This window comes from Hyperolius riggenbachi, chromosome 7 (assembly GCF_040937935.1).
Source record: "Hyperolius riggenbachi isolate aHypRig1 chromosome 7, aHypRig1.pri, whole genome shotgun sequence".
Lineage (NCBI taxonomy): Eukaryota > Metazoa > Chordata > Amphibia > Anura > Hyperoliidae > Hyperolius > Hyperolius riggenbachi.
Genome location: NC_090652.1, coordinates 263271081 through 263295913, shown reverse-complemented (window position 1 = coordinate 263295913; position 24833 = coordinate 263271081). Strand labels below are relative to the sequence as shown.

The 24833-nt window shown below is 42.9% G+C and overlaps 1 long non-coding RNA gene across 1 annotated transcript in view; it reads right to left on the bottom strand.

Moving 5' to 3' along the window:
- The window catches only part of LOC137525838 (uncharacterized), a 53573-nt gene that overhangs the window by 14860 nt on the left and 13880 nt on the right, over positions 1–24833 (bottom strand). The window contains exon 2 of the long non-coding RNA XR_011023026.1: positions 22888–23035. This is a non-coding gene — a long non-coding RNA (uncharacterized lncRNA). The remainder of the gene's footprint in view (positions 1–22887; positions 23036–24833) is intronic.

The window sequence follows — 24833 nt, the reverse complement described above, 5'->3', positions numbered from 1 at the left end:
CAGTACAGATGGAAAGCATGTAAAATACATTAAAGCCAAGCCGATTATAGTATTCATATTATACATCAATATGTCATATGCAACATAGATATATACATCTGCTATAAGAACATACAGGAGGTCACTACAACTCTTTTTCTCCCCCGCGGTCATGATAAATCCAGGATAGATGCAGCTAATAACACATGTACATAGGAGAGTCCAATTATATACACAGCTGTGTAAGGGGGAATCTTCCATCCCTATATATACCGAACAGGCAACAAGACAACGTAAACAGGTTATCCATGCAGGCAAAGATGACAGTCCCCCAGAGTGAGAACCATATAAGGGTAATTCCGCTACTGAAGCTGATGATATCATACATCATCTGGGCTAATATACTCTCTATAATAGGGCTGAAAACAAACACTGTTATCAACAAGAATTTACAGCAAAAGGGATACCGGCTTACCATTAACATAAAATATGAATCTACAGGGATCAAAGTCCAATCTCAGCTCCAATAAGTATATAATATCACTCTATTGAGTCATTTGGTCAGAGAGTCTAAAGAGACATCCCTGCCATACAAGAACAGTCATATGAGCACATACAGACATGAATAGAACCCATCCTATATAGAATTCATTCATATACTGTATAGAAACCAATCATTTATATGTATGGGATATAGGTAAACTACTCATTAAGGCTGCCAGGGCTCGGCATTCCTAAGCAATATATTTATTTTGCCTCAAGTTGTCAAAGTTTTAAGTGATCCCAAGGTAAAAAAAAACTGATGAGATAAACAATTGTATATATCCTCTTACTCCTAAAAATGACCTTTTTAAAGAATTCCTTTATTTTTTTTATTTAAACATTTACAAAGTAGATTGAATGTTTTGTTGTCTCTGCTCAGTGGCAGCCTATTAAGTGTCCCTAAATGAAAAAAACCATGAACTATTTACCTTTTTCTATCTCCCTCTGTTCTCAGAAGTTGTATTCTGCTAGGAAAACTTATGTCTGTAATTTGCATATCGGTGATGCTTACTAAATTCCTGACAAGGTACCGACAAGACAGAAGCTTTTACTTCCATGCCTAAAATTAACTCTTTCAGACAGCAAAATAAAGCAAGTAAAACAGCCCGGTTATTAATATGTTCTGCACTGTACATACACATGTTTATCGCATCATGTCACATGTCATCTCGGGTACACTTTAAGATCCAAATCCCTCCCTCCAAATCACTCCCATTTTCCATTGTTGAGTTACCTAATATTTCATGCTCCACACATTGTTATGCTTTTCTTTATAATGACGTGCAACAAGACACTTATTTGCCACAAATGGCATGTCTGAAACCCAGAAGCTTTTTAATTAGATATACAACTATAATGCTGGCAGGGCTCACAGAAGACTTTCACAGTTTAACCACTTCACCCCAAAGCGGTTTTTACCCTAACAGACAAGAGCGATGTTCACCTTTCAGTGCTCACCCCTTTCATTTGCCAATAGCTTAATCACTAATAATCACAATGAAATTATCTTTATCTTGTTTTTTTCACCACCAATTAGGCTTTTTGGGGTTGATATTTGTTTTCAGTAATTACTTTATTTTATATGCATTTTAAAGGGAAAAACAAGGAAAAAATTAAAAAATACACTACAGGGAGTGCAGAATTATTAGGCAAGTTGTATTTTTGAGGAATAATTTTATTATTGAACAACAACCATGTTCTCAGTGAACCCAAAAAACTCATTAATATCAAAGCTGAATATTTTTGAAGTAGTTTTTAGTTTGTTTTTAGTTTTAGCTATTTTAGGGGGATATCTGTGTGTGCAGGTGACTATTACTGTGCATAACTATTAGGCAACTTAACAAAAAAACAAATATATACCCATTTCAATTATTTATTTTTACCAGTGAAACCAATATAACGTCTCAACATTCACAAATATACATTTCTGACATTCAAAAACAAAACAAAAACAAATCAGTGACCAATATAGCCACCTTTCTTTGCAAGGACACTCAAAAGCCTGCCATCCATGGATTCTGTCAGTGTTTTGATCTGTTCACCATCAACATTGCGTGCAGCAGCAACCACAGCCTCCCAGACACTGTTCAGAGAGGTGTACTGTTTTCCCTCCTTGTAAATCTCACATTTTATGATGGACCACAGGTTCTCAATAGGGTTCAGATCAGGTGAACAAGGAGGCCATGTCATTAGTTTTTCTTCTTTTATACCCTTTCTTGCCAGCCACGCTGTGGAGTACTTGGACGCGTGTGATGGAGCATTGTCCTGCATGAAAATCATGTTTTTCTTGAAGGATGCAGACTTCTTCCTGCACCACTGTTTGAAGAAGGTGTCTTCCAGAAACTGGCAGTAGGACTGGGAGTTGAGCTTGACTCCATCCTCAACCCGAAAAGGCCCCACAAGCTCATTTTGTCTTTGATGATACCAGCCCAAACCAGTACTCCACCTCCACCTTGCTGGCGTCTGAGTCGGACTGGAGCTCCCTGCCCTTTACCAATCCAGCCACGGGCCCATCCATCTGGCCCATCAAGACTCACTCTCATTTCATCAGTCGATAAAACCTTAGAAAAATCAATCTTGAGATATTTCTTGGCCCAGTCTTGACTTTCAGCTTGTGTGTCTTGTTCAGTGGTGGTCGTCTTTCAGCCTTTCTTACCTTGGCCATGTCTCTGAGTATTGCACACCTTGTGCTTTTGGGCAATCCAGTGATGTTGCAGCTCTGAAATATGGCCAAACTGGTGGCAAGTGGCATCTTGGCATCTGCACGCTTGACTTTTCTCAGTTCATGGGCAGTTATTTTGCGCCTTGGTTTTTCCACACGCTTCTTGCGACCCTGTTGACTATTGTGAATGAAACGCTTGATTGTTCGATGATCACGCTTCAGAAGCTTTACAATTTTAAGAGTGCTGCATCCCTCTGCAAGATATCTCACTATTTTTGACTTTTCTGAGCCTGTAAAGTCCTTCTTTTGACCCATTTTGCCAAAGGAAAGGAAGTTGCCTAATAATTATGCACACCTGATATAGGGTGTTGATGTCATTAAACCACACCCCTTCTCATTACAGAGATGCACATCACCTAATATGCTTAATTGGTAGTAAGCTTTCGAGCCTATACAGCTTGGAGTAAGACAACATGCATAAAGAGGATGATGTGGTCAAAATACTCATTTGCCTAATAATTCTGCACTCCCTGTATTTCTCCAATTTCATCCCCTATAGTTTTAATATAAACACTGCTACTGTACATAAAACCCACACATTTTATCTGCCTATTTGTCCTGGTTAATACAAGGTTTCAATTATGTCCCTAGTACAAAGTATGGTGACAAGATATTTTTTGGAAATAAAGGTGCATTTTTTCTATGTTTTTTTTTTTCACTAATGCACGCGGCAGCAGCGCTGTTTGACTTATAAAAACGTCCTGGAGCCGTTAAGAGGCTCTAGCAGGACGTTTTTATAAGTCTGCTTGTCATTAAGTGGTTAATCATGATTGTATGTCCTCTGCTGATATTAAATTCAAACACATTTAACAAAAATACGCTGTATTACAACCATACAAATGTCCATTCCTTTGTCAGTACGCTTAAATCCTCCTGACTTTTTCTTTTTCATTTAATTAATTGATTTAGAGCGCAGCGATCCAGCATCTGAGAAATAATGTCTTTATCCAGAGACAGCATTTAGAAAACAGTTTTTACTGTAAGTAATGCCTGACAAGCGCTCGAAAGCTACAATTACTGCAAAATTATTGCACGTTTAGCAGATCGCTAATCTGTTTTCAGTCCTTCAAATACTCAGTGCAAACTTAGCGGAAAACTCCAAGTATTTTGCCAGTCTGCCCAGCACAATAGTAAGAGAGTCTTCTTCCAATTTTAAGTCAAAAGTTGAAGAAGTGCGTTAAAAGGGTATGCAGTGATAGAACTAAGGAGCTTTGGGTCCCAGTGAAAAATTGACATCTCCCCCAAGCACTCTATACATAACAATAGACATTGCGCACCAAAACCTGCCAAGGACAGCCGCAGTATCAGAAGTGCAAGAAGGGAATGGGGAACAGTTTGTTAATGATTACAACTATTCAAAGCATCTATAGAAGTGTTAATTACCAGGGGGGACAAGGGGGCTTGCTCCTCTTCTTGCATAGTGGCAAGGGTCATAGTGTAATATTTACAGCTACTGAAAAGCAATTTTGCAGTTATTCTATACTTTGTAATGAAGCACAGGTGCTTCAAAAATTATTTGATGAAGTGACAAATGCTGCTGTGGAATCATCCCAATATGCACCTCACCTCTGGTTCCCTTTCAAGTAAACGTGAAGCGGTTCTACAAAAGAAAAATGTATATACTCACCTATTGCGAGGCAAGACTCTGTTTCTATAGTCTTCCAAGTCCTCTTATGGTGTCCTCATTCCAGTGCTGTCTCCCCCCATGGCAGGTATTCGACCAACTGGTTGAATGTACAATAAGGGAAAGAGGCGCCCTGATTTGAATAAAAGCTTTTAAAACCAGTTTAAAAACGAAAAAGAAAAATGAGGTATCTTACCTCAATGATGAAATCTCTGTAAACTTACAAAAGATTTTTATTTGAGCACAGGCAACGCGTTTCGCGGGTCTGAGCCCGCTTCCTCAGGCCAATACAGTGCCAAATGACAGAAATCATGTAGCATAGGGAGCCTCCCTATGCTACATGATTTCTGTCATTTGGCACTGTATTGGCCATTTTGTAAGTTTACAGAGATTTCGTCATTGAGGTAAGATACCTCATTTTTCTTTTTCGTTTTTAAACTGGTTTTAAAAGCTTTTATTCAAATCAGGGCGCCTCTTTCCCTTATTGTGCATAGTTATACCACCGTACATGTTTGTCCGAGGGGTGGTGACAGAACACCCGTTGTTTTACCACGGTTAATGTTTTGTGCATCCTTTTTCATCTAAGAGAGCGACCGCAACCAGGTCCGTCCAGGACCACCCCGAGTGGAGTCGGGTTTATGGTCTCCACCTGCTTCCTGTGGTCGGTTGCCCCTTGCAACCCTCCTTTGTGAGTAGCCCTTTCAATCAATTGATTTCTCCACACACCTACTATTGACATACTGCACTATCGGGCTCCCTTTTTTGTCTCCTGTATCTTTTTTTCCCATAGGGTGCCTAGACACCCCAACCACAACTGGTTGAATGTGTCTTTAGTTACACTCGGAAGGCTTTAGAAAGCACTCGTGGCCTCAAGTGCTTCCAAAGACAGATGACACTGTACTGCGCATGTGCACAGTGCATGCGCACATGAGTGCATGTTAATGCATGCGCAGTATGGAGCCACTAGTCTTCAGAAGCTCTCAGTTCTGCCAAAGCCTTCAGAGGGCACCCGACTCAGAGACTGCAAAATTTGAACTGGGGACAGCGCTGGAACGAGGGCACCCCGAGAGCAAGGGCAGTTCTAGCCTTTTTTTTCACTCCAGGCAAGAAGTCCTGTGTCACCCCCCCTTCCCCTGCATCCTCTGCCACCCCCCCCCCTCGAAAAAAAACACCACACACTGGAGAATTTAAACCATGTGCCGTATACGGTAGATGCATAATACAGGGAGTCCTTGAGATAAAAACAAACCAACGATCCTGCCACATTTCATACAGCACTGGACTCCAGTGGAGATCACAACTTCTTCTGCACTATACTTTTTTTGAGCGCCAGCGATTTAAAAAAACATCCTAAAATCGCTAGTGCAATGAATCCTTATGGGATAGTTTAAATCAGCACATTTTGTCTGCTTTCCGCTCAGCAAAGTGCTGCATGTACCATGTTTTTGCTACAATGGAAGGTATAGGAAAATGCAACATGCTCACAAAATCGCTTTGTGTGGCAATTGCACTTGCGCACTTGCGTCAGGAAGTGAAAAAATAGAATTGCTCTGCAAAAGCGCTTTGAAATACACTTTATACAAAATCACAGCCCGCAGGTAAGCGCCGGAAGGAGGAAAAAAACGTGCAAAAAAACCTAAAATTGCTGCCGTCAGTGATTTCAAATTTAGAGGTGAACAAAGCCTAAGGGGGTGTGCAACAAAATGCGACAAGATCCGGGGTTGTTTATATTTCAGGGACTCCCTGTATTATGTGTCCACCCTATATGGCACATTGTTTATTGTCTCTAGTGTGATTGTTTTTTTTTTTGGGGGGGGGGGGGGGGGGGGGCGGGTGACACAGGACTTCTTGCCTGGAGTGACGAAAAGGCTAGAAATGCCCCTGCCTGAGTGCCACACAGAATGGCAAGGAGGGCCGCATTCGGCCAGTAGCCTTGTACATGATACCTGTGCTCTATAGGATCCAGAGCCTTCCCCTTTCCATAGGTGAATATACTGTATAACCTTTTTGTACAATTGCTTCCCATTTTGCTTTTATACAGTGTGTTGCTGAAGTTACAGGTAACGTGTTACAGCTTTATCCACAGGTAATTCCTCATAAGTGTGTAAACGACCCTCTGCCTGTTTCATAAATCATACCGCACACAAAACACCCCTTGTTTCCTTTTTCATACCACACACAGAAAACCCTCTGTTTCCTGTTTCATACCGCACACAGAACACCCTCTGTTTCCTGTTTCATACCGCACACAGAACACCCTCTGTTTCCTGTTTCATACCGCACACAGAACACCCTCTGTTTCCTGTTTCATACCGCACACAGAACACCCTCTGTTTTCTGTGTCATACCACACACAGAACACCCTCTATTTCCTGTTTCATACCGCACACAGAACACCCTCTGTTTCCTCTTTCATACCGCACACAGAACACCCTCTGTTTCCTGTTTCATACCGCACACAGAACACCCTCTGTTTTCTGTGTCATACCACACACAGAACACCCTCTGTTTCCTGTTTCATACCGCACACAGAACACCCTCTGTTTCCTGTTTCATACCGCACACAGAACACCCTCTGTACCTCTTTTTGATATCTGGGTTGTTCCAGATCCAGATAGTAAAAAATCTGGATACATCCAGATATCTGGATACCTCTTCTTGATATCTGGGTTGTTCCAGATCCAAGATGTTCCAGACAGCGGTCGTGCAGCCCACATTGTGTCCAATGCACAACTGGGACATCACAGTTTTCAGCCCAGACATCTCAAAAAATTAAAGTTTTTTTTTTTTCAACAAAATACAGCTATTGTAGTGGCGTAATAGCTGGTGGCAGTGGCAGACTGGCAGCAGAAGATTTGTTCTGTGTGCTGGGTAGAGATCTCTGTTGTAGAGCTGGTGGTAGCCTGCTCATCCACCATCAGCTCCATGGCTCGGCGTCTTTCTCCTCCAATGTGTGCCTCTACACGCTGCTGCACCTCTGCAATGTGACTCCCCCTAACAGCTGGGCGTCCAGTGCGTCCACGGCCAGTGGCTAGCAGCAGAATGGACACTGACACCGACGGTGGCGGCAATGCTTCTCCTCTTGCCCTTGCTTTTCATGATGCACCTCCCCCGGCTGCCAGTGCCAGCAGACATAGTACAACTTTATATGTGTAAATGAAGTGGGGTACTTGTATTTTATTCAAATCAGTAGTACTAGTAGATAGTAGCAGTAGTAGAACTTCAACTAATGGAGTGACAGCAGAGTAGCACACACTGACACACTAGCTGTCTGTCTATCTGTCACACTGTAACAGCACTGCAATTAAAGTAAGCTAACGCAACACAAATGAACTATATATAACTGGTAGTAGCAGACTAGCTGTAGTAGTACTAGTAGAACTTCAACTGACAGAGTGACAGAAGCACACACTAACTGTCTATCTGTCACAGCACTGCATCTAAATGAAGCTTTCATCTAAATGAAGCTAACACAGTAGTAGTACCACCGGCGTACCTACCGGGGATGCGACCCCCTCAGCCGCAGGGGGGCCCGGGGCTGCTCTGGGGCCCGCTCACTGTGAGTGGGGGGAGCGCTGCTCTGGACCCCCCAGCAAGGTGCTCAACTGGCCGCAGCGTCTAATAGACGCTGCGCCAGTTCATTCCCCTCAGCCCCGCTCCAGCAGCAGCCTGCATAGTCTCCGGCAGGCAGAGCAGGGCTACGGCAAGATGGCCGCCGAAGAAGCCCTTCACTGGAGACTATTTGTGTCTCTAGTACAGGGCATCGGCAGCCATCTTGCCGTAGCCCTGCACTCTGCCTGTCAGCGTGGGAGATGTGCTGCAGGAGGACTCGGGGAGCTGCGAGCCAGATGCCGGGAGAGGAGAAGACTTCTGTCAGGTAAGTGAATTGTTTTTTTTTCACAGGTGCATTTTTTTTCTAGTGTCTGCTGCCTACATTAGGATTTTCTGGTGTCTGCTGCCCACATTACGATTTTCTGGTGTCTGCTGCCCTCATTGCGATTTTCTGGTCACTGCTGCCTACATTGTGATTTTCAGGTGTCTGCTGCACACATTATGATTTTCTGGTGTCTGCTGCCCACATTATGATTTTCAGGTGTCTGCTGCCCACATGGCGATTTTCAGGTGTCTGCTGCCCACATTACGATTTTCTGGTCACTGCTGCCCTCATTGCGATTTTCTGGTGTCTGCTGCCCACATTACGATTTTCTGGTGTCTGCTGCCCTCATTACGATTTTCTGGTGTCTGCTGCCCACGTTGCGATTTTCTGGTGTCTGCTGCCCACATTACGATTTTCTGGTGTCTGCTGCCCACATTACGATTTTCTGGTGTCTGCTGCCCACGTTGCGATTTTCTGGTGACTGCTGCCTACATTGTGATTTTCAGGTGTCTGCTGCACACATTATGATTTTCTGGTTTCTGCTGCCCACATTACGAATTTCAGGTGTCTGCTGCCCACATTACGATTTTCTGGTCACTGCTGCCCTCATTGCGATTTTCTGGTCACTGCTGCCCACATTGCGATTTTCTGGTGTCTGCTGCCCACATTACGATTTTCTGGTGTCTGCTGCCCACATTACGATTTTCTGGTCACTGCTGCCCACATTGATATTTTCTGGTGTCTGCTGCCCACATTGCGATTTTCAGGTGTCTGCTGCCCACATTACGATTTTCAGGTGTCTGCTGCCCACATTACGATTTTCTGGTCACTGCTGCCCTCATTGCGATTTTGTGGTCACTGCTGCCCACATTGCGATTTTCTGGTGTCTGCTGCCCACATTACGATTTTCAGGTGTCTGCTGCCCATATTATGATTTTCTGGTGTCTGCTGCCCACATTACGATTTTCAGGTGCCTGCTGCCCACATTACGATTTTCAGGTGTCTGCTGCCCACATTATGATTTTCTGGTGTCTGCTGCCCACATTGCGATTTTCTGGTGTCTGCTGCCCACATTGCGATTTTCTGGTGTCTGCTGCCCACATTACGATTTTCTGGTGTCTGCTGCCCACATTGCGATTTTCAGGTGTCTGCTGCCCACATTACGATTTTCTGGTCACTGCTGCCTACATTGTGATTTTCTGGTCACTGCTGCACACATTACGATTTTCAGGTGTCTGCTGCCCACATTACGATTTTCAGGTGTCTGCTGCCCACATTACGATTTTCAGGTGTCTGCTGCCCACATTACGATTTTCAGGTGTCTGCTGCCCACATTGCGATTTTCAGGTGTCTGCTGCCCACATTGCGATTTTCTGGTGTCTGCTGCCCACATTACGATTTTCTGGTGTATGCTGCCCACATTAGGATTTTCTGGTGACTGCTGCCCACATTGCGATTTTCTGGTGACTGCTGCCCAAATTGCGATTTTCTGGTGACTGCTGCCCAAATTGCGATTTTCTGGTGACTGCTGCCCACATAAGGATTTTCTGGTGACTGCTGCCCACATTAGGATTTTCTGGTGTGTGCTGCCCACATTAGGATATTCTGGTGACTGACTGCTGCCCACATTAGGATTTTCTGGTGACTGATGCCCACATTGCGATTTTCTGGTGACTGCTGCCCACATTGCGATTTTCTGGTGAACTCTGCCCACATTACGATTTTCTGGCCCACATTACGATTTTCTGATGAACACTGCCCACGTTACGATTGTCTGGTGAATGCTGTCCACGTTACGATTTTCTGGTGAACGCTGCCCACATTACGATTTTCTGGCCCACATTACGATTTTCTGGTGAACACTGCCCATGTTACGATTGTCTGGTGAATGCTGTCCATGTTACAATTTTCTGGTGAACGCTGCCCACATTACGATTTTCTGGTGAACTCTGCCCACGTTACGATTTTCTGTCCCACATTACGATATTCTGGTGAACGCTGCCCACATTACGATTGTCTGGTGAATGCTGTCCACGTTACAATTTTCTGGTGACTGCTGCTCACGTTACGATTTTCTGGTGACTGGTGCCCACATTACGATTTTCTGGTGAACTTTGCCCACATTACGATTTTCTGGTGAACTCTGCCCACATTACGATTTTCTGGCCCACATTACGATTGTCTGGTAAAATGCTGCCCACTTTACAATTAATTTACAGTGAAACGCTGCCCCATTACGATTATTTGGCACCTATGGGGGGGGCCCCATTCAAATATTCGCAGTGGGGCCCAGTGATTTCTAGTTACGCCCCTGAGTAGTACTCTCTCTAACAACTAACTACACACAATATAAGACTAGTAGTAGTACAGTAATCTAATCCCTAATAACCTACAAGCTATACTGTAGCTAAGGCTGGCAGCAGGCCAAGCCTGTGCACAAAGCAGGCCCTAACCTAGCCTAGCAGCTGCAGCACTGAGTCTGACTGTCAGACTGACTAAAATCAAAATACAAGCTAGCTAACTAAAAAATAATAAAATACTGGTGTAGCACAGGTGTTTAGGAGAAAAAACGCTAGGTTTAACTCAGTAATACAGCATTTGCTTAGCCAACAGCACCGGAGATGTCTCTCAGTGAGCAGTCACAAGCAAGGACAAGTTTCTCATCAAGTCGCCCGCCTTATATACTGGAGGGGCTGGCCAGAGTTCCCCTTTATGATTGGTTGCTAGGCCTTCGGCTGGGAGCCCTCTGATTGGCTCAATGACGTCATGGACGTCATCTTCGTGGTTACGATATCCAGATCCGGGTACCCGAACTAAGTATCCGGACTGATTTCCGGATACCAAATAGGTATCTGAGTTAGCTCGGATAGTGCATTCCAGATTTATCCAGGTATCTGTAATCTGTATCCAAGTTCGGATATCAGAAAAAAGTTCGGATATCTGGATAGTTCGGGTATCTGGAATCTGGATGAGCATCACTGACACACACAGAACACCCTCTGTTTCCTGTTTCATACCGCACACAGAACACCCTCTGTTTTCTGTTTCATACCGCACACAAAACACCCCTTGTTTCCTGTTTCATACCGCACACAGAACACCCTCTGTTTTCTGTGTCATACCACACACAGAACACCCTCTGTTTCCTGTTTCATACTGCACACAGAACACCCTCTGTTTTCTGTGTCATACCACACACAGAACACCCTCTGTTTCCTGTTTCATACCGCACACAGAACACCCTCTGTTTCCTGTTTCATACCACACACAGAACACTCTGTTTTCTGTTTCATACCACACACAGAACACCCTCTGTTTCCTGTTTCATACAGCATACAGAACACCCTCTGTTTCCTGTTTCATACCGCACACAGAACACCCTGTTTCCTGTTTCATACCGCATACAGAACACCCTCTGTTTCCTGTTTCCTACCGCACACAGAACACCCTCTGTTTCCTGTTTCATACCGTGTACAGAACATCCTCTGTTTCCTGTTTCATACCGCACACAGAACACCCCTTGTTTCCTGTTTCATACAGCATACAGAACACCCTCTGTTTCCTGTTTCATACCGCACACAGAACACCCTCTGTTTCCTGTTTCATACCGCATACAGAACACCCTCTGTTTCCTGTTTCTTACCGCACACAGAACACCCTCTGTTTCCTGTTTCATACCGCGTACAGAACATCCTCTGTTTCCTGTTTCATACCGCACACAGAACACCCCTTGTTTCCTGTTTCATATCGCACACAGAACACCTCCTTTTTCCTGTTTCATACTGCACACAGAACACCCTCTGTTTCCTCTTTCATACTACACACAGAACACCCTCTGTTTCCTCTTTCATACCGCACACAGATCACCCTCTGTTTCCTGTTTTATACCGCACACAGAACACCCTCTGTTTCTTGTTTCATACTGCACACAGAACCTCCTCTGTTTCCTGTTTTATACCGCACACAGAACACCCTCTGTTTCCTGTTTTATACCGCACACAGAACACCTCCTGTTTCCTGTTTCCTACCACACACAGAACTCCCTCTGTTTCCTGTTTCATACCGCACACAGAACACCCTCTGTTTTCTGTTTCATACCGCACACAGAACTCCCTCTGTTTCCTGTTTTATACCGCACACAGAACACCTCCTGTTTCCTGTTTCATACCACACACAGAACTCCCTCTGTTTCCTGTTTCATACCGCACACAGAACTCCCTCTGTTTCCTGTTTCATACCGCACACAGAACACCCTTTGTTTCCTGTTTCATACCGCATACAGAACACCCTCTGTTTCCTTTTATCATTTTGAAAGGGGACAGACAGAAACCAGCAGGCTTTCATCCTACCTACCACTAAACACTGAATGATCAGTCCTCTTTGGTTGTCTTTGCCTTAGTGAGCTCGTACATCCATGCCATGGAAGAATGTTTCATGTAGCAGTCTCTTTTTTTTTTCTTCTTATTTTACAGTGTGTGAATCTAGCACTGTTCAAGCCTGATTAAACTTTGTTGATCTTACTTTCCAACTATGAAACTATGTAAATATGTTAGAACATATTGTGCAAACAGAAAACTGTTTAAGGTACAAGGCATACTTACTAAGGTGAGTAAATATTTTTTTAAAGGGTTTAGGAATCTTTTTTTAAGAGATTTTCCACTTTCTTCGGTTCATTGGTGATGGTGGGGGAGGGGTGTAACGTCTTGGCCTACCAACACTCATCCACCTGCTTTCATGGTTTCTATAGTGGTTTCTTTAGGGCCAAAGCTCATGAACTTGCACATGTCCACTATGTTTGACCATATATGAGGAAACCCACTCCATTTGTCTAAAGCACAGGAGACCAACTCCAGCCCTCGGGGACTAGAGTTTGACACCACACACCACAACTGTTAACCTTAAAGTGGTCTGAAATACAGCAATTCTTTTTTGCTCTAAAAGATTATTTACAGCCTTAAACCAACTATCAACAACATTTTTTTTTAGCTGAACAGCATTCAAACAGTTAAACACAGCACTTCATTCTGCAGTGGAGGCTTGTGATCCAAACTTTTATGCTAGGTACACACCATACAATTTTCTGATAGATTTTCTGTTAGATTTACCTGCCAGATAGATTTTATCCAACATGTTGGAAAAAATCTATCTGGCAGATGAATCTAACAGAAAATCTAACAGAAAATTGTACGGTGTGTACCTAGCATTAGCTTGTGATCCAAGGTGATAACATTGTATCAACAGAGGAATGTAAACACAGGTTAATTAGCAACTGCTGAAACTGAACCACTCAGAGCTGACATCAGACACAGAAATGTATCACTAGATAGCTGTTCTAATTATATTAAAATATATGAATGAAATGCAATGGCAGCTTTCAGAGCAGATAAACTGTACTTTGGGACCTTGTAATTTGTAATCAGACAATACAGGATCTTCTCAAAAAATTAGCATATTGTGATAAAGTTCATTATTTTCTGTAATGTACTGATAAACATTAGACTTTCATATATTTTAGATTCAAATACACACAACAGAAGTAGTTCAAGCCTTTTATTGTTTTAATATTGATGATTTTGGCATACAGCTCATGAAAACCCAAATTTCCTATCTCAAAAAATTAGCATATTTCATCCGACCAATAAAAGAAAAGTGTTTTTAAAACAAAAAAAGTCAACCTTCAAATAATGATGTTCAGTTATGCACTCAATACTTGGTCGGGAATCCTTTTGCAGAAATGACTGCTTCAATGCGGCGTGGCATGGAGGCAATCAGCCTGTGGCACTGCTCAGGGGTTATGGAGGCCCAGGATGCTTTGATAGCGGCCTTATGCTCATTCAGAGTGTTGGGTCTTGCATCTCTCAACTTTCTCTTCACAATATCCCACAGATTCTCTATGGGGTTTAGGTCAGGAGAGTTGGCAGGCCAATTGAGCACAGTAATACCATGGTCAGTAAACCATTTACCAGTGGTTTTGGCACTGTGAGCAGGTGCCAGGTCGTGCTGAAAAATGAAATCTTCATCTCCATAAAGTTTTTCAGCAGATGGAAGCATGAAGTGCTCCAAAATCTCCTGATAGCTAGCTGCATTGACCCTGCCCTTGATAAAACACAGTGGACCAACATCAGCAGCTGACATGGCACCCCAGACCATCACTGACTGTGGGTATTTGACACTGGACTTCAGGCATTTTGGCATTTCACTCTCCCCAGTCTTCCTCCAGACTCTGGCACCTTGATTTCCAAATGACATGTAAAAGTCGCTTTCATCCGAAAAAAGTACTTTGGACCACTGAGCAACAGTCCAGTGCTGCTTCTGTGTAGCCCAGGTCAGGCGCTTCTGCCGCTGTTTCTGGTTCAAAAGTGGGTTCATGCTTCCATCTGCTGAAAAGCTTTATGGAGATGAAGATTTCATTTTTCAGCAAGACCTGGCACCTGCTCACAGTGCCAAAACCACTGGTAAATGGTTTACTGACCATGGTATTACTGTGCTCAATTGGCCTGTCAACTCTCCTGACCTGAACCCCATAGAGAATCTGTGGGATATTGTGAAAATAAAGTTGAGAGACGCAAGACCCAACACTCTGGATGAGCTTAAGGCCGCTATCGAGGCATCCTGGGCCTCCATAACATCTGAGCAGTGCCTCAGGCTGATTGCCTCCAAGCCACGCCGCATTGAAGCAATCATTTCTGCAAAAGGATTCCCGACCAAGTATTGAGTGCATAACTGAACATCATTATTTGAAGGTTGACTTTTTTTGTTTTAAAAACACTTTTCTTTTATTGGTCGGATGAAATATGCTAATTTTTTGAGATAGGAAATTTGGGTTTTCATGAGCTGTATGCCAAAATCATAAATATTAAAACAATAAAAGGCTTGAACTACTTCAGTTGTATGTATTTGAATCTAAAATATATGAAAGTCTAATGTTTATCAGTACATTACAGAAAATAATGAACTTTATCACAATATGCTAATTTTTTTAGAAGATCCTGTATTATGTGTGCTCAAAAGCAATTATGGTAACTGAATGGGTAATTAAAAGTAGGAAAACACATTTTTATTGAATGTTATGTAAGAGTTTTATTACACTTTGACCACTTCCCATGGATAACCTTAACTAACCCACCACAGATAACCGTAAACACCCCCTCACATGCCTAACCTTAATCACCCCCCCCCCAATGGCTAACCTTAACCACCCCCCATGGCTAACCTTAACCACCCACCCACAGCTAGCGTTAATCCCCCACGACTAACTTTACCACCCCTCCCACGGCTAACCTTAACTACCACCCCCACCACCCATCCATGGAAAAAAAAACAGCAAAAACACACATTTTTGGGTGGCACTATATGTGCCCATAGAAATGACTGCAAAGAGGGGAAATTTTGGTGCCCGCGGTACTGGGACACCAAATACCGTGCCCTCTGGGCGCTGGGGCCACCCAGATTTTCCACCATTTCCGATATTTCTGTGGGCGCCCATGGTGGCGCCCAAACCACCGCCCCCAGATTTCCTGTTACTGGAAAATATTCTGTTTATGACACATAAAAACCATATTAGAAAGATAAAATTACAATTTTGTTGCCTGGAGTTCCACTTTAACAACAGAATTGCATTTCACTGATTGACTACATCATCCTAAATGCACCATTCAGCTTCAAGGCAGGTTTTAGATCTACGATGTAATATTAGCTTAACCTTCATGTTTTACTGCATTCTCATAACGCCGATAATATATAACAAGCAGATAGGAAATTCCAAAACCAATGAAACAGCTGCTCAATCTTGCCGTCGTTATCAAATTCACGCAGCTGTAAAGGAAAAAAAAAACAACGAAAACTCCCCAAGGCCTCCGTGTACTTTCCTGGGTAATGTGCATTCTAATAAGAGAAGCCATCAAGTGAGCCACGCGCACTAATGTACACATTGAGATGACAGATTGTCAGTGCGACCGCCACACACACTAAAAATCCCTATTAAAGTTCAATTATTAGAACACTATAACATAATCCAATATCACAAGACATAATTCCAGCCATTTCCACTGTAATTATTCCACATGACTTTTAGGCCAATGTGTGTATTTATTACAGTAATTTCAGGGAACGCAGATCGAAGTATTTGTCTTTCAGCTGAGCTTTAAACAAAAGGTTGTAATCTAGACTTGTGTAAAAGAAGGAACTTCTTAGCTTGTTTTCTAAATTGCAAACAAAAAAACAAAAACAAAAAAACACAAGTCATGTGATAAAGATGAAAAGGTTTAGTGAGGTATACTAAAGAACTAAAATTATTAAAGAGTGAAAAAAAAACTGTTAAAGTATCTCACTTACCTCGAAAGAAAATGGGAACAACAATTTATTAGCACCAAACAACACGTTTCGGAAGTCTGCACCTCCTTCCTCAGGTTAAAAGAAAGAGAAAAACCGAGAGCCCAATATAGTGTAGTATGTATTGGATCAAGGGGGGAATGTGGTAGGTAAGTATTATACTCACAAAACTGGGTTACCGCTCAGGTAACCACTGTATAGGCAGGTGGGGAGATTAGACCTGTCCCCACTCAGGATTAAGATGTCGCTCTCTGAAGAAGGAAAAGAGGGTTTGTCACCCTTCCACCCAGGGTGGATATCCTGGCAAATAGATGTACAGAGGCGCCAAAAGAGTAAAAAATATATACAAAGTTTAAAACATTCGGGTGGCGGTGGTGGACCAGCCACTCAAAAATGGACTTGAGGCTGTCACTTGAGATACAAACAATTTATTCACATACTCCACGAACAATATCCTCAGGTTAAAGCATGTTATGCGGAATATTACAGCTAACACCCACACCAGAGGTGGAGGTGCTCATACCTAATTGCATCAACCATCTGGCACTTCTTGTTGACTGACCCAAGGAAACGGGTTAAATCTTGTGAAATGCATTATCCCTTTTTTTTTGTGCTACAATAAATTGTTTTTTCCAAGACGTTTTTTGGCATTTCTTCTGCGAGCTACGCCAAATTAACCTCTCCTTTTTGATAGAACAGAGTGGTCTGTACACGCAGATAGGCTCCCAGTATAACAAGTTAGGACTCTTTACTGAGGAAAAACATGCAGGGATAAAATATACACCACCATAGGGTAATGTAGCTTACTTAGAACAGAAAGGAACACAGAGTGAATACAGGAAATCACAATACCATAGAGATCATTGCAGTACTTTACATTTTACAGTGACATCTTGTGGTTGCTTGACTATAATGCAGTTTAGGTATTTCTGTTGATACTGCCAACACTTTTAACCTGTTCTATACACATTTGGTGCCTCCAAACATATTTTGTGTAAAAATTATAACACAGGAAGAAAATAGGACCCAATCCAGTTTACTGTGTTGAGGAACTCCGCATACAAGAGAAAGCACTGGAATCAAAGGGTAAAACACATAGGTGGCGTAAATTTATCGATGAATAACAAAGTTGAGAAACTTCTTTAAGTTGCTTTCTTCAGGTAGTAAATGTGCAGAATTTAAAGGGTAAAAACTGATTGATTTTAACGTTCAACTGGTCATAAACAAGCCCCATAACTATTTCTCCTAATAAAGCACCGTTTGCCCTTCTGCCAAGGGCAGCTGTAAAACTATGAATGTGGATACAATTAAGTCATTGTTTTGTTATATTGCTGATCAATAGCTCATAGGCCAACACCTGGGCTGTTTGATCTCTTTCATCCAGCTGTAAATAGCACCATAAATGTAAATGACCCTGTACATATCTGTAAACTTGTTCTGGGCACTGTGTTATCTGTATTGTAAATAAGCACAGGCAATTAGTTAAAGCAGGATTGTCAGACACAAAATCAAATTCCATTTACCCACTGCTCTGTGTTTATTATGCAGCCTGCAACCTAACCCTGTAATTGCAAGCATTCCAATATAATCATAAATGTTTCTGTTATAATAAATCGTATCTCTCCTCCCACATTCCTTCTCCGAGTCCTCACTGATTGGCTGACGGCAGTTCAGTATGACACAAAGTTGAGAAGGGAGAAGCTGCTGAAATACAGTAATGTATGTAGTGCCATTTTTAAAGGGGACACGATTGGCCATCCACATACGGGAAGCAAAATTAAAACCAAGGGGAGACATTACTGTTCCAAGGCAGGGGTAGTTTATGGGTTAAAATGCCCTTGCAGACTCATATATATATAAAGGTGAGACAACGTGATCGGTAAGAACGCGTATACAGGAGCACAAGAGGACAATCACTAGTTTTGACAATGGAGAAAAAAGACTATGACACATTGGCAGTGATGCTCAAATCCAAACTTTGGGTGAACCCGGATAGTTGTTATCCGGATATCACCCAGTAAACCTATGCGGGGTGGGCGGGGGGTCAATCTTACCTGTCTGACGTCTTCTTCGTCTGTCCCTCGGCGCATCCCACGATGCACTCCACGTGCGTCACGTGAGTACAAACACTTCCTCCTTCAACCCGGAAGGAGGAAGTGTTTGTAATCATGTGACCGACGCTTTGACCGCATCGTGAGAGGCGCCGAGGGACGGACCGAAGAAGACGACACACAGGTAAGATTGACCGCCCACCTCGCACAGGTATCTGGGTGAAATCCGGATAGAACTATCCGGATTCACCCAAAGTTCAGATTTGAGCATCTCTGCACATTGGTAGCTAGGCACTTCAAAGAAGGAGGCAACAATGCAGCACAATTTAAGTGGTGTGTGTTGGGAGGCAATGAATCCTCCAAATAATGGGGGCAATTTTGAAAAGTATCTGAAACAGAGGGAAGCTAGATGGATACATTCAATGGATGTTGTATTTCCTCGAGGAAAGTCAATGTGTACAGTCAATGTGCTAATTTAAAGTTGAGCTAGTGTGCAGGCATATGCATGTTTTAAACCGCATCTTTATTCCTACAGTTTGTTCTGTGAAGCAGTCCAATCAGGAAGGGCCCAGAATCACAGTCAGTTAAATGTTGTTACTGCATTAATTGGTAGCCCTTTTTGTTGGGAGAGCCAGAAGACCGTGTGGAATTCAAGGACTATGCAAATGGTGCATTAAGTGGGGATGTTGGACATTAATGGTTTATTGTGTGTGGGTGTAACGATTGGTGTCAGCACACAGAGAGAATCTGATTATTGATGATCTGCAGAATCATCAACAATACAGATGTATACTTGAATTTGGATGATCTGCAGAATCACCAATAATACAAGTATGACTAACCTCTGGACACCTATGAAGTGTAAGTGTTTGGTGTAACTGTAGGCTATCTCCCGTGAGGCGGGAGACACAGGCAGCTCGGCCAGGAACCACCTGAGGGGCAGGTGGCCCTCGGCTGTGCAGGGACTATCTCCTTAGTTGAGAGAGGGAATAGAGAGAACCTGGCAACCAGTGATACTTGGTGATCAGATAATAGACTGTACTGCAGCCAGGGGACTCCAGAGGAGTAGAGGCCACTGGCTGCTAGCAGGCCGGACTCTCTGAGGAGCAGGAGTCCTAATAGCTAACTGACACTTGATGGAATAGTGTCACAGCTAATACAGATAGACTGAGCACTCAAGGGATGAGTGACAGCCTGGAGGGTCGGGCAGGCCAGGTGGGCAACAGGTAGGCAGATATGCAGAGGTACCAAATCAGAAAGCAAGAGAGAGGTCGACAGAGCAAATAGTCATAACAGATATAAAGCACAGTCCTAGTCTGAGGTAAGAGGTCCTTGGTCACAACACCCCGGAACTGGTCTAAAGAATAACACAGCAATGACACAGTGATCCTAAGCTTGGGTGTGAGGTCCTTGGTCACAACACCCCGGAACTGGTCTAAAGTATAACACAACAGTAATCTGGCTAAGTGTGAATTCCCAGGTCCACCTGGTTCTAACACACTGTGGGATCTGACTGAGGTCTGAGTGCTCACACGTAAGTATTCGCAACGGCAGACAACCAGAGACTGACCAGCAAGATCTATATATACTGCAGCGCTCCTCCGTGCCGCCCTGCGCCACTTAGCCAATCAGTAACCGCACTGGGATCAGCTGATCCTTCTCCTACTGGCATAAAGGGCTTGCCTTCTAGTGCGCACACGCGTAGCTCTCCATCTGTGTGCACTAGAAGGCCCAGGCAAACCAGATGCATGCAGCTGTGCGGAAACCGCCGGTCTGAACGCGGAGACAGCTGCCCCGCTGCCAGACTGCGCGGCGGCATCTCCGCAATCCATAACAGTGGGGTGGAGCAATTGGGTTTAGGGTGAGGTCACCCTTATGTGTATTTATACATGTGCATGTGCATGAAGTCGCTGTTTTACACCTGATGAAGGACTACAGTTCCAGAATATATAGCAACTTTTTTTGCAGCCAGTGGAGTGCCGTCTCGTTCTTTCTATGGTTGTATCCAGGACCGTGTGAGCAATCCGGTCGAGACACGGCACCAGCCAATTATTAGGCTTCTTTGACCTGAAACACATTCTCTGCTGTGCTCACATGTGTTGACAAAGCAAGCTAAATATGATAGTCCAGTTTCTAGGCGAATAAAAGAGTAAGGGTGAAAATGAAATCAGGATTGGCTTCAGTCAGAGGTAGCAAAGATGGAAAATGCCCAAACCGATTTTCTCTTTATTAACTATATAAAATTCACTGAGATCAAAACATGGAGGGTACAATAAATAGGTTATGTAAGTAGAACAATTATTTCTCTACGTATGCATGTTTTTTTCTCCTGGGATAGTAGGGCTTTCCCTGCTGCTTTAAGCAGAGACATTATTCCATGAATTGGCCTACTATTTGTCCAGTGGCTGCAGGTGGTTAGTGACATGCTAATAATTACAGACTCCAATCAGATGAGTCCAAGAAGTGTGATTGGGACAGCACCCATGTATAGGAGATAATGTGCCCAAGCAGTCGGTCTTCCACACCACTGGAGCCGTCAAGTACAGGAACACAGGTTTCGCAGGCACCAATGTAGTAAATTATAGCTTCTTTATTGGTCACATCAGACAAAGCAGAGTGCTTTGTCTGATGTGACCAATAAAGAAGCTATAATTTACTACATTGGTGCCTGCGAAACTTGTGTTCCTAGACTCCAATCAGATTTAATGCAGATTGTATGCAGCTTGCAACTAAATTTCTTTATGATTTTGATTGGCCAAGCTCCAACCTATGTAGAATTTGCATGCAAGTCAAAGTCATTAGCGTCTTGTTGAACATCTCTACCAATGACTGACAACTAAGTGTTCCTTTCAGATAGCGCCAGAACATCACCTTGGCCAGGCAGGGTTTCCTAACTTCTTCTTTTTTTGCAATTTTTTAATTCATTTTAAGATGGAATGGATAAAGTTTATAACATTTTTCAGGTCAACACAATTCAATTAACTTTTTCTTCAAGGAGATAGTATTTCATACTTTCTTTAAAATAACCTTTCACTCTGGAATTAAAAAAGCACCAAAAATAGGTAGTGTTTGGTGATTTTTGAATGAATGTGTGTTTTTGCACATTCATTCAAGCTGGATCTCTTTAAAAATATTACATGCAGCTTGTTTGCATTTTTCGCAAAATCACAACCCTGCTGTTTTAAAGTGAACCAGAGACGAAGCACCCTCATGTATTTTACCATATATATCAGTGAGAACATTAGAGAAACCACCTACCCTGCTCTCTGTTTCATTCTTCACTGCTCAGCCTGCTTGTCATCAGCCCTGATAAAATCCCAGACTGAGCATTCAGTCTGGCTTTGCTCAGGAATCATTATTGCTGAGTCTGTATTCTCTGATGTCTTTTCAAGCCCAAGCCTGCACCCTTCTGGCTCTGCTTTCCCCTTTCTGTATACTTGCAGCATCACAGAGAGTTGTGATGAGATGGGAGGAGCTGCTAATGGAAGGGTATATTGAAAAACTTTTTTTTAATCTATATTTATTAGTCATAAGGGGTTTTTAGAAATGGTGATTTCATTTTGCACACAGCCCACTAAATAATATGCTTTTCTGGTGAACTGTGGCTGGAAAGTGTAATGGTTAAGGGCTCTGCCTCTGACACAGGAGACCTGGGTTCGATTCTCGGCTCTGCCTGTTCAGTAAGCCAGCACCTATTCAGTAGGAGACCTTAGGCAAGTCTCCCTACCACTGCTACCGCCTATAGAGCGCGTCCTAGTGGCTGCAGCTCTGGCGCTTTGAGTCCGCCAGGAGAAAAGCGTGATATAAATGTTCTGTGTTTGCTTTGAACTGTGTTTTGTATGAAGTTTTAGTAAAAAAAAAAAAACACAAAAAACGGCACACAAGAGCAGCGAAAATACCAGGTATAGTTTTTATTCTGTAAAATCTATCGGGGGATATGTTTATTTTGTGCCAAAGCGTTCATCTCTGGTTACCTTTAACCAGCCCTAAAAGGAATTGTATTTATAAGTGCTCATATGCAATTCACTTTTTGTCCTGAGCTTTCTTCTAGGAGTTATTTTTTCATCTTCTCTTTACAATAACTTTTTAGCACTTTACAATTGAAGAAGTACCAGAAAGAAAGTACTGTATTTTTCGTAATATAAGACATATACATATATAGATAAGATATAACATAAATAGGTGCATCTTAAAAATGGTGTATACTATAAGATGCACCTAGGTTTAGAGGGCAAAAACCAGGAAAAAAAAATATACTAACCTGGTGCGTCCATCATCCAGGAGTGTCTTGTAGATGTTCCCCGCCAATGATTTTGTCCACCTTGTATTTCATGTGTCCTCTTGTGTTCCCCTGTGTCTTCCTATGTCCCCATGTGTCTCCTTCTGTCCCCATGTCTCTTCTACTCCCCCTGAATAGATGAAAGCAGTGTCAGCAGTCTTATATTCCAAAAAATACGATAGGTGAAAAAGTACCATCAAAATTATTTTGAGTATTTTGTTGCTTACAATGAATTATGTTGACAAGAACCCACACGCAATTCACTTTTTCTCCTGAGTTTTCTCCTAGGTGATATTTTCATACCTTGTCATAAAATGCCCTATAAACCACCAGCGAGCAAGAAAATACTTTAAAAAAATGTGGATAGTACTTTTTCACCAGTTTTTAGGTACTTCTGTAAAATGCTTAAAAGGAATACTATCAAACTTCATCAATTTCTGGCAGTAGCATAAATCAAAATTCAATCAACAGTCTGATGGAACACAGCATATCTTTTTACTGTGCAGTGTCTTATTTTATTTATTTTACCTTATAGATTGCGTCCCCTGAGAAACTGACGGCGACGGGGAATGGGGCAGCTCATTATATGAGAGGGGATTCCTCTATGACAGTGTAGCAGTGCCTATCCTACTTTCCCCACATCATAGCGCATTATTCAGCGCATGACCCGCCTAAGTAGCCTGCTATGAGGAGCGAGAGACAAGACAACCTCTCTCGCTCCTACTCTGTGTCATGATCGCTGCTGCAGCAGGTATTGCTGGAAGTAGTAGTGCTGCAGCTCAGGTAGTTCTGATCTCTTTCCATGCAAGCTGTATAGCTTTGTCTGCCTTTCCCTGCTGTCAGCTTGTGACTGATTATCATTCACCTGTGTGGGAATCTGCATGTCTGCTCCTATTGGATGACCTCAGTATAAAGATCTGCTTCCTGCAGGACTCCTCGGGTTTTCATAGCTTCAGTTTAAGCCTGTCTTGCTGTTGCTTCAGCCCCCGATCGTGTTTCTTGTTCTAAAGATACTTTGCTGGTCTTTGCATCATATATTGGTTCATTGCCAATATATATGCATACCAGCACGTTTATTATTTTCCTTGTATTCGTGTTACGTTGATACATCAGTGTCGCTGATGTATACGTACACGAACTGTTTATATCCTGTGTGCAGTTAGTCAGCTTTCCAGCACGTTTTGGTAGGTTGCGCGTATTGTGATCACCCGTGCTGAGGTAGTTACCCTGCTCCTGGTTCTGTTTGTGGATTGCGTTCATCTCTGCGAAGAGATAACGAATCCTTCTGAATCCTGTTCTGTTACCGTTTGTGGATTGCGTTCATCTCTGCAAAGAGATAACGAATCCTTCTGAATCCTGTTCTGTTACCGTTTGTGGATTGCGTTCATCTCTGCGAAGAGATAGCGAATCCTTCTGAGTCCTGTTCCCTGTATTACTCCTGTCCTAGTCAGAGTTCCTGCTTATGTCATATATCGGTTCATTGCCGATATATACATATGTTAGTCAGACGTTACAAATAGTTTCATTGATAGCTGTAATTGTAATACGCTAGGAATACATACTTATTGTATATTTGTCTGTGTTACGTTCATCTATCTTGATCCTGCTATTTCCTGACTATCCTGTCCTGTCTTTGTGAGGCACGCCATCGCTGCTACGCATTGCTGCCTCATTCCAGTCTGTCTTGTTGTGGACGCTTGCTGTCACTAAGTAGCGGCTAGCTAGCAAGCGTTCATTCTGTCTACCTGTCCTGATCTCCTCAGTTCTGGTTTATGCGCTCAGTGCTACCTTGCGCTGAGACGTTATCGCGAAAGTATTGTTTGTGGCTGTCGGATCTGCACCGGCTCTGTGCGCCACAATCTCCTTCAGGAGTCAGTCCTCCCCTCCACTATACTAGGGATAGCCTGTTTCTTTGTGCTAGTGTGTGT